Source organism: Macrotis lagotis, chromosome 1 (genome assembly GCF_037893015.1).
Source record: "Macrotis lagotis isolate mMagLag1 chromosome 1, bilby.v1.9.chrom.fasta, whole genome shotgun sequence".
Lineage (NCBI taxonomy): Eukaryota > Metazoa > Chordata > Mammalia > Peramelemorphia > Peramelidae > Macrotis > Macrotis lagotis.
Window position 1 is genome coordinate 319445445 of NC_133658.1, and position 18822 is coordinate 319464266.

The following is an 18822-nucleotide window of genomic DNA, read 5'->3' on the forward strand; positions in this document are numbered from 1 at the left end:
TTTGGAGTAGGGAAGGGAGAAAGAAAGAAAGGGAGCGAGAAACGCTTTGGAAATTGTACAGTAAAAAGGTAGTAAATGTTGAATTTGCTTATAAAACGGAACCTCGGGAAGACTAACAAATAGGAGCTTCGGGCCACCTTTTCTCATATCATCCACCTTCTTTTTGTCCCAGTGCACATTGGAAATGACAGCTGCCTGGAGCGGCCTGAAGAGCCTGCTAGCAGCCTCGCTGCCCCCCGGCATCAGGAGAGGGTGTGGGATTATACTTGGGGAGTTGTTCTTTTTCAGTCTTGCTCTCATCCCTTGCGATCACCAAGGAGTGTTAGTAGCTCATGGCAACCTGTTCTGTGTAAATGTCATCCAGGGTTTTCAATTCTTGGGCAGCAGTGGAAGACTTGGGCTTGTGATCACCGTAGCCCAATGCACCGAAGGTTGGAGAAGGGCCGCAGCTGATGGTGCTCTCATCTGCCACCACAATAAAACTGCTCTTCCCATAAACTAAGCTTCTAATCTTCCAGCCACACAGGTCCTGAACTGCTTTGGGGTACATGGTAGACTCCCGAGAAGTGTTGGTAGCACCCCAGAAGAAAAGGACCCCAACTTCACTGACAACAAAGAAGCAGGTGTAGCCAGCGTAGATTTGTGCAGCCCTGTGACCCGGGAAATCGAAGAGCTTCACCAGGCGAGGGACCATCTCCTCCTTCTGCTCTGCGTGGCCCAGCCGGCCGTATCCTCCAAATCCCCAGGAGAAAACACGTTTCTGAGAGTCTAGAACCAGCGTGTGATTGGTGCCACGGGCAACATCTCGGACCACCATATTGGGAACTGGCAAAATCTGTCCATCTTTTGTCTTTTCAATAAAGATAGCTACGAGGTGGGGGACCAGCTCACAGTCGTACTCTATCCTCTGAGCTCGGGCAATGAATTTCCCATCAGAATTGTGTCCCAGCTGACCATATTCAGGGCACCCAAAGGTGCAAAGGTTTCCTCTGCAGTCCATTATCATGCTGAATTCAGCCCCACAAGCCATTTTGGTAATGGGCTGACCATTGTACATTATCTGTGCAGGGCTGGGAATAGCATCAGTCTGATTGCCAAGGCCAAGCTGCCCCATCTTGTTCTCTCCAAATGTAAACACAGAGTCAGTTTCTGTCAAAGCCAGAGTGTGGTTCCTCCCACATGCTGCAGATACAATCACTTCCTTGCTGAGGACTTCGATGAATTTGGGGGCTTCCACTCTCTTGGTATCCCCGTGTCCAAGCTGCCCCTTTTCATTTCAACCCCAGCTCCAGAGTATTCCTTTTGTGGTGATGAGGAGACTGTGAGCAGCACAGGGGCCAGAGACCACTGTCCGCAACTGAATCCCAGAGAGGCACCCATATCTGTGTGGCCCCCACAAGTTCTGCCCCAGATTACGGTAAGCAGCTTGCTGTTTAGGCACTTCCTTCTGACCAATGAAGTCCCAGTTGGTCGCCCCCAAAACCAAAAGCTGCCCTCTGCACTTAGAGCCTTCAAGTTTCAGCTACTCCTCAATGTAAGTACGAGCTCCCCGGACAAACGCTTCGCTACAAAACAGAAACCCATGGACGAGCTGCGGAAAACCCCAGAGCTAGACTGGAGCCGGGGGCCCAGATCCCCATCGCGCCCTCTCCAGGCCCGGATGACCCTAGGGCGCCGGATTATTTCTTAATATGAGATTTTACTGAGAATAAATTGTAGTTGGGAATGCTTCAACACCTCAAGGATCTGTGATTATATTACTGTGAGTCCCTCCATTATAGAATATAGATTGCATTCAATGTATCTAAAAGAATTATCTACTTTGTACCAAATATTAAGGATACAAGAATGAAGTAATTCATACCCCTGTGGAGCTCATATGTTAAAGGAATTAAAAGGAATAAAGATTAAGTGACTACCTCACAACTTGATAGCCAATCTTCTAGAGTCACTACCACCGAAATATCACCTTAAAACCTACTATTTCATGAGCCTCTGAACAGGTAGAGAGGCTGCTCCACATTAGTCACGTACAGTCCTTTTGGACCTATTTTCAAAGCCATTCTAGCTGCTAATCGTCAGTCCTGCATGAGGTTGTGCTCTGCTGGAGCCCTTTTAAGAGTTCAAGGTAACCCCCTTGAGGTACTCAAGTAGGACATGAATACAGGGAATTAGACTGATGTAATCAGGAACACTCCCTTAAAATCTGGGACAACTGGTTGCTTTATTATGAAATCCCATAGGAAAAAAATAATGAAAAATTTTTAAATGGATGTTGCAAATGTAGATTTAAAAATTGAATTTCATTTTGAATAGCTACAATTTGTAAAAGAGAAAAAAACCAGATTTTGAGAGTGTGTGGGAGAGTTGAGGAAAGATCTGATTCCAATGAGCTAAAAAAAGAAATCACTATGGAAAAAATGCTGACAATCTCTCTTCACTGCTATGATAGAGATAAACAGTATTCTCTATCCATCATGACTTGAAAGGGAAAAGGAAAACATTAAGCACACAGGGGAAAACTAACTTCATTGAGGTTATATTACAAAATGAAGAAATAAAAGAACATGTTCTAATGCTATAATACAACTAAATGATTAATTTTGTTGCACCAATAAAAAAATCGAAAGTTTGTGATAATCTATGATAATCTATTTATTTATTTAATTAGAATGTTTTTTAATGTGCCTGAATATTTGAAAGTTTTTAAAACATATATTTAATTATTCTACATAAAAAGATTTGAAAACACTTTTTAATTTAAAAAAAATTTTTATGCCAAAAGTCTCCCCTTATTATCCTTCAAAGTATGCCAAACTATTGTATTTCCACAGGCAACAGTTTTGAAACTTTTCAAGAAAGGAAGACAATACTTTAAATCAGAGTCTTGTAACAAATACACTATATATATAATATTTTAGATTTTTGCAAGGCAAATGGGCTTGCCCAAGGCCACATAGCTAGGTAATTATTAAGTATCTGAGGCTGGATTTGAACTCAGGTACTCCTGACTCCAGGGCCCAGGCTCTATCCACTGCACCATCTAGCTGCCCCTAAATACACTATATTTCTGAAGCCTAGTATCAACTATTTCATGTTGAATAAGAAAAGGATCTGTTGAATTCCATGAAAAACAAATCTCAAAACACAGGATAAAATATAGTATTCAAACTGCAAGAGCTTACCAATGTTTGTACCCGGAATTAAAGTTAATGCTAGTAATATTGTTGGTTGTTATCTGTGTGTTTTTAAGAGTTCACAAAACATACATAATATATATGTCATTTAAAGCAATTGTATTATAAAGCACATCATCACTTCTCAAATTTATTTTTGAAAACATCCAATTTTTACATTAAATATAATCTGAGCAGTGATATTTAGACCATGTGACCATAATACATTGCCTAACATCCAACAATATAACCATATTCAAATTCTAGGTTCCAGCCTTGACTCTTCATTCTCACTCATTCCCCATGTCCAATCAATTCCATGGCTTCTCACCTGCCCCTGTTTGATCACAAATTCTTTCCTTATCCATAAATCTGACAAACAACATTTTCCATGCTACCTTAATTTGCTTATATCAACTTTTATGTCCAAATTATGTACCCATGTTGACCTTCTTTTGTTATATGATGTGACATGTTGGTCTATATCTAGGTCCTACTAAACTGCCTTCCAGTTTTCCCAGTAATTTTTTCAACTAATGAGTTCTTTTCTCAAAAACTCGGGTCTTTGGGTTTGTCAAACACTAGATTATTAGGATCATGTATTACTGTGTATTGTATCCCTTACCTATTCCATTGTTTCACCCATTCTACTTCCTACTTGGTACTAGATTGTTTTGAAGATTACACAGGTTTGAGATCTAGTGTTGCCAGGCTACCTTCCTTCATATTTTTTTATATTGATTCCCTTGATAATCTTAACTTTTTGTTCTTCATGATGAATTTTATTATTTTTAATAGCTCTATGAAATAGTTTGCTGTATGGCACTGATTAAGGTGGAATTTTCATTTTTATTATATTAGTTTGGCTTATCCATGAATAATTAATATTTTTCCAATTATATAAATCTGACTTTATTTGTATAAAATGTAGTTCACAATTGTGTGTTTTCGTAGTTCCTGGGTTTGTCTTGGCAAGTAGTTTTCAAAGTATTTAATATTGTCTTCAGTTAATTTAACTTCATTTATTTTTGTCTCTTCTTGCTGGATTTTGTTGATAGGATATAGAAATGTTAATGATTTTTTGTGGGTTTATTTTATAACCTGCCAGTTTGCTGAAGTTGTTAACTATATTCAAACAGTTTTTTAGCTAATCTCTAGGATTACCATCATATATATATATATATATATATATATATATATATATATATATATGTATATATATATAATATATATACACCATCATATATATTACCATCATATCATCTACAAAAGTGATAGTTTTGTTTCCTTATTACCATTCTAATTTCTTCAATTTCTTTTTTTTCTGTTATTGCTATAACTAGCATTTCAGGTACAATATTGAATGATAGTGGCAATGATGAGCAACTTAGCTTCACCCCTGATCTTATTGGGAAGACTTTGAGCTTATATCTGTTATAGATAATATTTGTTGGTAATTTTAGTTGTATACTATTTATAAGTTTAGGGAAAGTCCCATTTTTTTCTAATGGTGTTTTTTTAAAAATAAGATTAGATATTATATTTTGACAAAAGTTTTTTTCTACCTCTATTTAAATAATTATATGATTTCTGTAGTTTTTGTTATTGAAATGGTCATTATGCTAATAGTTTTCCTAAAATTGAATCAGTCCTGCATTCCAGGTATAAATCTCACCTAGATATAATGTATAATTTTTATGATATACTCCTTTAATCTTTTTACTATTATTTTATTTTAAAAATTTTGCATCAAAATACATTAGGGAGATTAATCTATATTTTTTTTTTCTGTTTTTGCCCTTCTTGGTTTAGGCATCAGCACCATATTTGTATCATTAAACAAATTTGGTAGAATTTGTTCTTTGCCTATTTTTCCAAATACTTTCTTTATATGTATTGAAATTAATAGTTCTCAAATGTTTGGCAGAATTCACTTGGGAATTGATCTGAACTTGGGGATTTTTTTCATAGGGAACTCATTGTTAACTTGTTCAATTTGTATTTCTAAGATGGAGTTATTAAGTATTCAATTTCCTCTTTTGTTAATCTGGGAAGCTTAAATTTTTTGTAAATATTCATATCTTTCTCTTAAATTGTTAGATTTCTTGGCATACAACTGGGTAAAATAGTACTTTATAATTGCTTTAATTTTATCTTCATTCATAGTGAATTTACCTTTTGCAATTTTGGTACTGTTAATTTGGTTTTCTTCTTTCTTTTAAGTAAATATAACCAAAGGTTTACCTATTTTATTGGCATCCCCCCAAAAAACCAGTTCCTAGTTTTATTAGTTCAACAATTTTCTCACTTTCAACTTTATTAATTTCTCCTTTGATTTCCAGGATTTACAATTTGTGGTTTAATTGGGGGTTCTTAATTTGTTATTTTTTAGTTTTTTAAGTTGCATACCCAATTTATGGATCTTTTTTTTCCCCCTTTATTTTATTGCTACAAGGGTTTAGAGATATAAATTTCCCTCCAAGTACTGCTTTGGCTACATACCACAAATTTTAGTACGTTGTCTCATTATTGTTATCCTCTTTAATGAAATTATTTGTTTCTATGACTTGTTCTTTAACCTACTTATTCTTTAGAATGATTTAATTTCCAATTAATTGTTAATCTATGTTCCTATGGCCCTTTGTTGAACATAATTTTTATTGCTTTATGTCTGATTAGGATGTGTTTAATATTTTTGCTTTTCAGCTTTTAATTGTTTTGGGTTTTTTTTTTTGCCCTAATACATGATCAGTTTTTGTAACCACACTCCTTTTTATTCCCATTCAGTTTTCTCCAGGATTTATCATGTCTAACTTTTCTAAAATTTAATTCATCTCCTAAACTTTTTTCTTATTTATTTTATGGTTAGAAAAAGTTGAGGTCCCTCACTAGAATAGTTTTAACTATTTCTTCCTGTGACTCATTTAACATTTTCTTTAAGAATCTGGACACTGTGTCATTTGGTGCACAAATATATTTTATTGATATTACTTCATTGTCAATGGTAACTTTTTTGCAAAAGGTACTTTTTCTGCTTATCTATTTAATTAGGTCTGGTTTTGTTTCTGTTTTGTCTAAGATCATGATTGTTATGTCTGCTTTTTTAAAGATCTGAGCTGAACATAAAAAATTATTTTCTAGTCCCTTATTTTTACTCTATGTGTCTCTGTTTCAAGTATGTTTCTTGTAAATATATTGTTGGATTTTGGTTTCCTAATGCATTCTGTTGTTTGATCCCATTTTTGTGGATGAATTTCCCCATTTCCATTCACAGTTATGATTATTGTATACTTTTGTCCATTCTATTTTTCCCCCTTTATCCTTCTTTCTCTTTCTTTTTAACCTATCTCTCTTCAAAAGTAAATATTTTTAAAAATAAACAAATAAAAATCATAGTAGCCTCTTGTTTTCACTACATCTTTCAATACATTGAGGACAGTAGTCCATTACTAGATATTGTATGTCAGTCTGTTTATTCTTAATACTCTTATCAAGGATGTCCTTGATGCATGTATAGAAGTTTCTTTAAGAATTTTGAAAATTGTGGGATGGCTAGGTGGTGCAGTGGATAGAACACTGGCTCTGGAGTCAGGAGTACCTGAGTTCAAATCTGGCCTCAGACACTTAATAATTACCTAGCTGTGTGGTCTTGGGCAAGCCACTTAACCCCATTGCCTTGCAAAAACTAAAAAAACAATTTTGAAAATTGAGAAATCAAGCCTAGGTCAGTAGTTGTTCTCTTGGTTTTCTTGTTTCAGTATTGATAAGACTTGAATGTTTGTTTGTTTTTTAACATTGGTGAAATTTTCTCCTCTTTCATGTTTCTTGATCTTTCAAAGCCTTCATTACTATATTATATATTTTGAAAGATCCAATTCCATTTTCCCATATTTATTCTTCATGTAAGATATGTACAAAAATAACTATAAGAGAAAATATAATAGATACAAAGCAGAAATGTTCAAGCATATGTTGTATAAGCATCTATTTAGGATGTTACAAACATGATTTCCACCAGAGATATGAAGGAATTACACTGACTTCTGAAATTCTAAGATTATATAGTTCAAGGACCTACCATTAAATTCTATGTTGATACAAATCTAAGAATTTGTTCATTCTGCTAGAGTAAGGACACAGAATTATAGAATACTTGACCACAAAGTTGGGGAGGCATATGGATCACAGTCCAGGTAGTCTTTAGTAATAGTTAATTACATAATCCTATTAAGTTCTTCATAGCATTTTTCTGCTTGTTCTTCCTTTATAATATGTGATGATCTGTAATTATCTTCAAGGTTTGCTTAACTCACCATGACCATTCAAGGTGAATTGACCAAGGATGCCATGAAATTATATTCCTTAATACTTTTGGATATGTGATGGACCAATCATTTCCTTTATTTGATCCTCTGAGATATGAGTCATTCTTACATTTTACTATAAATTTTTGAGTCTTTTTGTTTCATCTATAGTGGCAGTTCTAAAACTTTTTGGTTTCAGTGCTCTTTATATTCTTTCCCCCATTTATTTATTTGTTTACCTATTTATTTATTTACAATTTTATTTTCAAGTCTGAATTCTTTCCTTCTCATCTGACTTCCCTTTGACAAAGTGAGAAAACCAAAAATGATTACAAACATGTGTAGTCAAGTAAAATAAACCCCTGCATTGGCCATGTCCAAAAAAATATCATATGTCTCATCCTACTTTACCTTTCTATCTGGAAATAGATATCATGTTTTACCACAAGTCCACTGAAACTATCTTCTAAAATCCTATATCTTGGAAAGTTGTTGTCTTAATTATAATGTTATTTTTGTATACATTGTTCTTTCAGTGCTGCTTGCTTTCAATTAGTTCAAACAATTTTCTCCTTTAACCTTTTAAGATTCTTGAAAATTATTCCCCCCAAGAGAGTTTTTTGTTTCTGTGATTTATACCTAGTGACACATATCTCACTAGAAATTAAAGCAACTTAGTTTAATTATAAAAATTAATTTGGAAGATGACAAAGTAAAGGCAAAGAATCCCCCAAATTCTCTGGCAAACCATTCCAAATACCTTTAAATAATAACTAACCAACCAAATTCTAGCATGGCCACAAAAAGACTGGGTGAAACAATTTTCCAGATCAAAACAACTCGGAAGAACCACACAAAGGGTCTACTGAACCAGGGTTAGAAAGGGCCCATAGCGCAGCCCTCATCACACCAGAGTGACTAGCTCCTCATCCAGGAATAGGCCAAGGGGCCCCTGGGGTCCATGGCAGTGGTGGTAATTTCCAGACCTCTCAGCCCAGCGATTGCCAAGGAAAATTGGGAAGGTCAGTAGGAAAACTCTATTGGGAGAGCAGAGCCCAATCCAGCACAGACTTGCCCCTGGGGACCAAGAGCAGGTTTGGGGAGTCATTCAGCAACTGCTTCCAGAACTCTCAGCCCACAGACTGTAAGGGGGTCATGGGAGATTGCAGATGTCTCTGCTGTCCCTGAGGCAGGACTGTGATACTTCACCCATGCTCAGATCCAAGTTGTAGTATGGGACACCAGTCTCAGAAAAAGGAGCTTTACTGCCATAGCAGAACTCCAGGGCAGAGGTGAGTGCTTGTGGTCATCCACAGGCCAGAGCACAGGCCAGGAGAGTAGTCAAAGCCTCTCATAGGACCTTGGAGAAGTCGAGAACTCATAGATGCCTGGGGGTATCCTTGAAAATATTTGCGAAAAATCTCAAAAGCTTGGGAGTGGGTTCTCCACCCTGGATGCAGAGCCTCACCTTAACAAAAAGTTAAAATTAAGTCATGGGCCAGGGAAATGAGCAAACAATAGAAGAAAAAATCTGACCATAGACAATTAATTTGGTCCCATGGAGGATCAAAATACACACTCAGAAGATAACAAGTTATAGCTTTTGCATCAAAAACGTCCAAGAAAAATATGAATTGGTCTCAGACTAAGGAAGATCTCAATAAAGATTTTGAAAATCAAGTTGGGGAGATAGAAGAAAAATTGGGAAAAGAAATGAGAGTGATGTGGGAAAATCATGAAAAGCAAGTCAGTAAGTTGGTGAAGGAGATAAAAAAATTGAAGAAAATAACATCTTACAAACCAGTTTAGATAAATGAAAAAAGCAGTCCAAAAGGCTAATTAGGAGAAAAATGCCTTAAAAAGCAGAATTGGCCATATAGAAAAGTAGATATAAAAGCTCACTTAAGAAAATAATTCCTTAAAACATAGAATGAAGCTAAGGGAAGCAGATAGATGACTTTGTGAGAAATCAAGAAACAATAAAACAAAAACCAAAAATACCAAAAACTAAAAGAAAATGTGAAGTTGCTCATTGGAAAAACAGCTGACCTAGAAAACAGATCCAGGAAAGATAATTTAAAAATTATTGAGCTACCCATAAAATATGACAGAAAAAGAGCTTAGCATTTTTTTTTCAAGAAATTATCTAGGAATACTGCCCTGATATCCTAGAAGCAAAAGGTATAATAGAAGTTGAAAGAATCTACTGATCACCTCCTGAAAAAGATTCCAAAATGAAAACTGTGAGGAATATTACAGCCCAATTTCAGAACTCCCAAGTCAAGAAGAAAATATTGCAAGTGGCCAGAAAGAAACAATTCACATATCATGGAGCTACAGTTAGAATAATACAAGATTTAGCAGCTTCTACATTAAGAAATTGTACAATTTGGAATAAGATATTCTGGAAGGCAAAAGAACTTGGATTACGACCAAGAATCAACTATCCAACAAAACTGAATATATATACTTTCAGGGGAATTCAGTGAAATAGAAGACTTTCAAATTTTCTTGTTGAAACAACCAGAAATGAACAGAAAGTTTGATCTTCAAGTACAGGACTCAGGTGAAGCATAGAGAGAGGGTGGATGGAAAGAGCAAATCATGAGGAACTTAATGATGTTGAACTGCTTGTATTCCTACATTGGACGATGATACTGACAACTCATATGAATCTTGTCATTTATTAGGGCAATTAGAAGGAGCACATATAGCCAAGGCATAGATGGGAGATGAATTTGAAGATATATTTTAAAAATGGAGTTAATGGGGGAGAAAGGAATGTACTGGGAGAAAGGGAAAGGATCAGTAGAATGGGGTCAGTTATTTCATATAAAAGAGACAAGAAAAATCTTTTGCATAGGAGTGGAAGGGGGGAAGGTGAGGGGGAGTGAGTGAGTTCATTGTAAGTGACTCTGAGAGGGAATAACATAGACACTCAAATGGGTATAGAAATCTATCTTACTCTAGAAGAAAATAGGAGAGGAAAGGCATGGGAGAAAGGGCCTGGGGCAGGAATGATGTAGGTGATAGAAGGGAAGGAAGATCATGGGAGCAGCTAGTCAGATGAAACACATTTTTGAGGAGGAACAGGGTGAAAGGAGAGAGAGAGAATAGAATAAATGAGGGGTGGAGGGGAAATAGGATAGAGGGACATAACTGTAGCAACTGTGGGAAAAAATATTGAAATGTTTCTCTGATAAAGACTTTATTTCTTAAACACAGAGAACTAAGTCAAATTTATAAAAAATAAGAACCATTCCCCAATTGATAAATGACCAAGAGATATGAACAATTTTCAGATGAGGTTATCAATTCAATCTATTTAAATATTTTTTAAAATGTCCTACCTCATTATTGATAGTAGAAATATGGGTTGGAACAATTCTGAGGTGCTGCCTTATACCTATTAGACTGGCTAATAGCATAGAAAGAGAAAATGATAAATGATGGAAGGGAAATAGGGAAATTGAGACATTGATGCATTGTTGGGGGAGTTGTGAAAAGAATCAGCAATTCTGTAGAGCCATTTGGAACTATGCCCAAAATGGCTATAAAACCATGCCTACTCTTTGGTCTAGCACTGCCACTGCTAAGTCTATATTCCAGAAGAGATGAAATATGAGAAGAAATGAATCTATATGTGTAGGTATATTTATAGCAGCTCTCTTCTGATGGTGAGGAACTGGAGATTGAGGGGATGCCCAGCAATTGGGGAATGGCTGAACAAAGTTTGGTATGTGATTGAGATTAAATGCTGTTCTGTTATAGAAAATGATGAACTCTCAGGAAAAATCTTACACAAGCAGATGCAATGGGAAATGTACTATTTACAAATTAACAGCAACATTGCAGGATGATCAGCTGTGAATGACCTACTTTATTTCCGCAGTGCTTTGACCCAAGAGAACTCTGGAGGATTTATCATAAAGAATACTACTATGCATCCCAAAAACAGAGCTGATGGTGTCTGAATACAGACTGAAGCATACTTTTTTTTCACTTCATTGTTCTTGAGGTTTCTCTTTTTTTGTGGGAGTGGGGGTTTGTGTTTACTTTTACAATATGACTGTTGTAATAATTTTTTCATGGCTACACATTTTTAACTTACAACAAGTAACTTTTTTTCTCAATGAGAGGAAGTGGGATGGAAGGAAGAAAGAGAATTGGAACTCAAGGTTTTGGAAAGAAATGTTGAAACTTGTTTTTGCATATAGCTGGGGGAAAAAATTAAAAAATAAAAATCAAAGATAAAAAAAAACAAAAAATGCCACAGAAAAAAAAAGAAATCATAAACAGGTAGATTTCAGAAAAATCTGGAAATACATGAATTGATACTAAGTAAAGGAAGCAGAAAGAGGAGAACAATGTGCATGCACATGAACTGAGTGATGATCCACTATGAAGGATTCAGCTTTTCTCAGCAATACAGTGAACAAAGACAATTCTAAAAGACTTGTGGTGGATAATGCCATCCACATTCAGAGAAAAAAACTGGAATCTAAATGCAGATTGAAGCATACTATTTTCACTTTTTAAAATTGGTTTTATGTTATTTTTTCTTTTTCATGCTTTTTTCCCTTTTGTTCTGATTCTTATTTCCCAACATGACTAATAGGGAAATTGTTAAACAGGATCATATAGGTATAATCTATATCAGATTACTTGAGGTCATGGAGAGGGGGGAGGAGGGAAGGGAGAGAGGCAGAAAAATGTGGGTCTCAAAATCTTACAAAAATTAGAGTTAAAAACTATCTTTACATGTGATTGGAAAAAATAAAATGTAAATTAGAAAAGTGATAAATAATAATTTTGAACTTTTGGAGGCCTCCAAGGAGTCCACAGACCACACTTTTTAGAATTTTATAGCAAGAATATACATATAAGTGCTGATATGAGCTACTCTTTCAATAGTATTGCTTTATGGTCTATTGAACAAAACATGAATGTATTAATAATCAAATTAGTGTTTTTGGATACTCTTAAAATGATGATTTTTGACATTCTTTGACCCCTCTTTATGTTGCACTGCCAGTTACTGGAGAAATAGAAAAGAACTATAGATGATAGGAGTATTCTATTTTTTTCCTGTTCCAGGAGTTATTGTAATAACAAAAATTATAATCTAATATTAAAACACCACTAATGCAAGTTATAAAATCAAAGTTGACTGATCCCATTGCTTTGTTGAGATATTGGGCAATCAGTGTTATAGTTCTTCATTTCAGAGTATTGTTATTTATATATTATTTATTTTATGCCATGAGAATGAATGTAAAATATCTATTTTTTATTTGAAAGAGTTCATGAATATTTTCAATCAATTGATACTATTACAAAATGTAACTCTACAAAAGCTATAATATAATTTTTTCTAAAGGAACAAAAGAAAAATGCTCTTAATGGGGACATGAATCTTTGGACTGGATGGAGACCTGATTCTCTCCTGCTCACACCATCTTTGCATTCACCCCCTGTATTTTGCAACACAAACCTTGTGCTGATGACAGCTTACCAGATCTGCCCTTTCCCTGCTTTTGGAAATCTGCAGAGTCCAGGAAAATCACATGGCAATTTTCCTAACCTGGCCTAGCTATTCAGGAAGAAGCTGTGAAACAGAATACACACACACACACACACACACACACACACACACACACACACACAGACACACACACACACGCACACACACACACACACATACACACACACTAAGGAGATTGGACCACATATGCTTCCAACTTTAAAATTGGATTTGTCATTTGTTTTCACCTTTAGAGTTTTTTTAATCAACTCTAAAGGTGGGTACAAATGACTTTTCCAATCCCCAAAAGCCATGTGTGTTGCTGCCTCAATGGGAGGCATGCTACCCGAAGAGCAGAAAAGATAAGTGAGACCAACTTATCCCAATATGCCCAGGAATGGGGAAGCGGGACATTTAGCAAAGTTTTGAAACCAGAAATGTTTCCAGAATGATTTAAGGCATCATTCTGGGTGGTGCACAGTGCTGGTAACACTCAAGCAAAAGGGCAGGAAATCTTAAATGGCTCATTGGCCTATGCTCACTAAAAGCATGAGAATGGTTCAAATTATTCTAAGGTATCACAGAATGAGTTCTTCATGTTGAAATAGTTGTTGCACTTCTGGCACAATTCCTCCATAGTCTGAGTCCTGGTGAGATAAGAACATCTCCAAGTGTAGAGGGAAAGAATATGCAAGGAGACACAGAGAAAAAGGGATGAGGGAAGAGAGACAGAGACAAAGACAGAGAGAAGGGGGGGGTGAAGAGGGAGAGAGACAGAGACAGAGAGAAGGGGGTGAAGAGGGAGAGAGACAGAGACAGAAAAGGAGGGAGGAAAAGACCCACAGATACAGAGAGACAGAAAGGGAGACAGGAAAGAGAGAGGGAGAGGCAGACAGAAAGACAGGCAGACAGGGAGAGAGAGAGAGAGAGAGAGAGAGAGAGAGAGAGAGAGAGAGAGAGAGAGAGAGAGAGAGAGAGAGAGAGAGAGAGAGAGAGAAGTACTACCCAGGCTTTAATCCCAGGAGTGAGCCTCTGAAATAAGAGGTTACATATTGAGCAAATTATGCTATTAAGACTGGTGTAAATTATTATGTTTGTGTAACAAACATCCTCTAGGGCCACTCCCCCCAACTGGGCACTCACAATCCTGTGTCCTTGGTATCCCTGGAGAACAGTTGAGTCATATCCTCAGAATCCTAGCATAACCCCAAGGAGCTGAGGTTTCTAGGGTTATAAGCTCTTGAGTCCTAAATGGTGTACTCTCCATTAATAATTATGTCATCCAGAATTAATTAGGTTTTAGCAAAGGCATTTATGGAGAGACGACAGCAAGAATAGTTGATATGGGAGAACAAGGAAGTGACTTCTCAGTTTCCCACTCTTTAGCTGGTGGGGGGAGGGACTCATTTACGTGATGCTAACAGTGGTCCTGAGGCTGAGGAAAAGGTATATAGGCTTATGGGCATGTGCTTTCCTTTTTGAGGGGTTGTTGGGTTGTGATGAAGAGGAGGAGCAATTGATCCTTGTGGAATTGTCAGGAATTATAGATTTAGAACTTTGTTGTTGTTATTTTTAACAAGATGTGGAAACAAATCCAAGATTTTTTGTTTTTACTTTTTAGAAATTGACCTATTTTTCAAGTATACAGCTTTGTTTTTGCTGCTGTTGTTGGGATCAGTGTTGTGTTTGAAGAAAATGTAGATCAGTTCAATGCAAATATGAACTATAAACAGAGCTGAAATATGTGTCATACAATGAAGAAGCTGAGTATGATAACATTAATGATTAGGAGAGAGGAAAAAATAGGTGGTGTAGAATAGATGCAAATCATGCCAATCTGAATGATTTATGATAAACGAATGTGATACAACACTATTGTTCTATAAGAAATCATGACGGACAGGACTTCAGAGTAGCTTGGAAAGACCTGCATGAACTGATGCTGACAGAAGTGAGCAGAATCAGAAGAACATTATATACACATAGTAACTTTGGGTGATGATCAACTTTGATGGACTTGATCATTTCAGCTGTACAATAATCAAAGACAATTTTAAAAGACTTGTGATGGAAAATATCATCCATATCCAGAGAATGAGCTATGAGTTTGAATGCAGACCAAAGTTTACTATCTTCACTTTAAAAAATTTTTTTAATTTATTTTTATTTTGTTTTGCAAGGCAATGGGCTTAAGTGACTTGCCAAGGTCACACAGCTAGGTAATCATTAAGTGTCTAAGGTCATATTTGAACCCAAGTTCTCCTGACTCCAGGGCCAGTGCTCTATCCACTGTGCCACCTAGCTGCTCCATCTTTATTTTTTAAAAGTTGTCTTATGTATTATTTTTTCCCTCTAATTTTTTTCCTATTTCAATTGGATTCTTCTTTTACAACATGATTAATATGGATTTATATTTAACATAGATAGTTACACATAAGATTGCTTCCTGTCAGGGAAGGGGGAAGGGAAGGGAGTGAGGAAGGGAGAAAAATGTGCAAAAGCTTTGCAAAAATTTAAAATTATTGTTGCATAGTGTTGGAAAAATAAATAGATAAAATATATTTAAAAAATCAAGATTAATGATTTTTCATATAGACCCAACATGGTTTGCAGCTTTACACATCAGAAGGAAGCTCAAACCAGACAAAACTTTGGAAATGGAAGAGCAAGAAATGCAAACCAAAGAGAACAGACATGAACAAAGAACTGGAAAAATCAGACCACTTAGAAATGGAAGATACTAGTTCTCTTCTTCATTTCCCTTCTTTTAAGACAAAAGATTCTAATTCTATGGAAACTCAGGAGTCTATAATAGAAGCCAGTCCTAAGTGATGTCATTCTTGTATGCTCTAGGCATGAACATCGTAGAGTTCTGATTTTGGAGAATTGAGTGTTCACCTTTCATTTCTAAATGGATTCTATGACATTCTCGTCATACACAAAATACAGCTGTAAATATCTGAATAAGTCAGGACCAAGTTTAAACCAGATTTTGTTTTGTTTTGTTTCTAGGTTTTTGCAAGGCAAACGGGATTAAGTGGCTTGCCCAAGGCCACACAGCTAGGTAATTATTAAGTGTCTGAGACTGGATTTGAACCCAGGTTTCTCCTGACTCCAGGGTCCGTGCTTTATCCACTGCTCCACCAGATTTTTAAGATGGGATTTTGTTGTTATTTGTTTGTTTATAGGATTCCTCTCCTTTAGATTCTCTAAATTAGAAGTTTTGACTGAAGTGGGGATTGTATGTAGGTAAAGGCACTATTTTTGAATGGTTTAGAGGACTTCTGTGAGCTTAAGGATAACAGCTCCAAATTCAGAATTTTCTGGTCCTGCCAATTAATCGAGATACTTTGATTCTGTATCAATAATTTGACTTTTTAATCATGAAAATTCACCCCAAATTGTCCATGCAATCCCTAATCTTTACCTTTTTCCTTCTCTCCAATTTAATTATCTAAGAGTTGTGAGGGGCCCTCAGAGGTTCAGTGATTTGCCCAGGAATCACACAACTGGTATGGTAGGCAGTGATCTGGGACTTTGTGACTCTCAAGGCTTTCGCCTCTGTACCATGGTTCACTCTTGAAATGATTGGCAGAAATTTAATTTTCAGAATTGTTACAGACTTCTGATTACACAACATTGGCTACATATACCTTATTCCTATAGTGACAGAACTAGATAGGATCATTTTATAAGATTGTACAAAAAAAATTCCAGAAAAACAAAAGTCAGATAAATGAGGTGGTAATATAATCTATTTACATGAAAATGAAGGAATAAATACATTGGGGAACCAGGAAGCATTTTAGTTTCTTAATTGTATATAATAAAGTTTAATACATTTAATATGAGATAAAATAAAGTGTTAATTTTCAGGGGGTAAAAGGGTAGTTGATATAAAACATTTCCTCACACCAGATACATACTTTCCCCTTATAGATACAAGGTTTCTGGGGAAAATAGACTATAAATTATGGTATAAGAAGTACCCCCCCCCCCAACAAAATTAAAAAAAGTACCAAGAAGCACCTCCCACTTGATCCTGGAAGACCTTTTTGTCCTTTTCTGGATTCATAATGAACTTCTCACAGGTAGCTCTGTGATGGACTCCAAGGCTCAGTTTCTTCCTAGAATCCATAGTTAGCACTTCCCTCTATTGGGGATATCACAATCTGAAGTCGCTGCTGTCCTCAGGTGCTTCCAGCTGCAACATTTCCACCGACAAGGGCCAATTTCACTCTTGGCTCCTGCCACTGGTAGTTGATGAGATCATTTATGGGACCTCTGGATGTCCTAAACTCACAAAGTTATTGCCTGGACATGACAACAACCTCAGAATACTTATTTACATAAATGTAGGAAAGAGCAGACACTAAAGACAAAAGTGGCATTATATTCACAGCCACCGTAGCTAGGTGAAAGATAGGACAGATGCCCTTCCTCCGTTTGGCTCTTTAAAACATCCAGCTCAAATAGTCCTATTTCCTAAAAAAGCCATCAAAGAAAGAGAACAAGAATGGGAAGATTGCCTACTTTACATGCACACTTGGTTCTGGATCAGAAGTCTATTAGAAGACTTTCTACTATTACACAGTACAAGCCCCCTCAGTCACTCATGGCTGGAAGTAGGCTCAGCCTAAGCTTATATCTAATATCTATGCATTCTACATGGACTGGCCTTAATAGGTCAGCCCATCCATCTCCATCTTACACTTATAGATCATGAGCAACACATTTCTTAAGGGGAAGTAAATTAAGATTTTCTTTGATAGTCTGCTGTAGGACAACCCTAATAAATTGACATAAAGAACAGTAAATGTGAAGTGACATGTAATTCTGGATGACCACATTCCTTTCATATTATTTACTTTATTTTTTCTTTTTACCCATAAAAGATTTTTCCTTCCCCCTTAATAATAACATGAATTATTTTTCTCTCCATAGCTTCTCTTGTAAACTGATTTTTTTTACTCCTTTGTTAATAGGAAGACAACTAAAGGGAAGAAAATTGTACAGATGAGTCCTCACTCAGCATGATTGTTTTCAAATATTTATCTTTAGTTGTAACTATTTTTGAGATTAAATAATTGGTAAAGTTTGGATGACATTTTCTTTCATTATATGTCTGGATCCACCCAGAGAGAGACTTGGGAATTATGCTCAGTTTAATAAAGAAAGCTCACAACTGATTAATCTTTGTAATGTTAAAATAATAAACAACCCAGAGGAGACTATTTCAAACCAACAGCTGAGATCAGGTGGGGGAGAATTGAGTTCTGAACACTAATGGCCAAATTACAGAATAATCTATATAAATGTGCATTCAATCATAGATTCCCAAAGGATAAGAAGACAAAAGATGTTAAAAAAAAAGTCCGAATATAAACCCAGCTATCATGCTGTTAACATAATTGTAGGTACTGACTGAAGACAAATGCTACTTTCCAATAACACTTCCCTCTTATTGATTTTGTAGCCATAATCATTTATTCAGAATGAACAGAATAGCTTAATTTTTTTTAATTTAGGGAATAGGAACCTTTTAAAATGTGTTTTAAAACTTTACAATAGAATATCAATGAGTTAGTCTAGGTTTGAACAAAATATAATTGATGTGAACATGATTTAAGTTTTGTTTAAGCAGTAAAGCTATAAAATATATTATTTAGAACACATCTAAAATTATCATCCTTCATTTACATTAAAAGCTTCTATTTTATAGGCTATAAAAATGAAAGCACTCTATACCCCTAGGCATTTTCTTTAAATAGAGAATTAATGTACTACACACTAAAAATTTTTTAGTTGGTAGTCCTTG

General features: G+C 35.7%; 1 pseudogene; it reads right to left on the reverse strand.

Moving 5' to 3' along the window:
* Nucleotides 1-217: 217 nt before the first annotated feature.
* On the reverse strand, nucleotides 218-2063 carry LOC141495622 (protein RCC2 pseudogene; annotated as a pseudogene).
* Between the last annotated feature and the right edge of the window lie 16759 nt (nucleotides 2064-18822).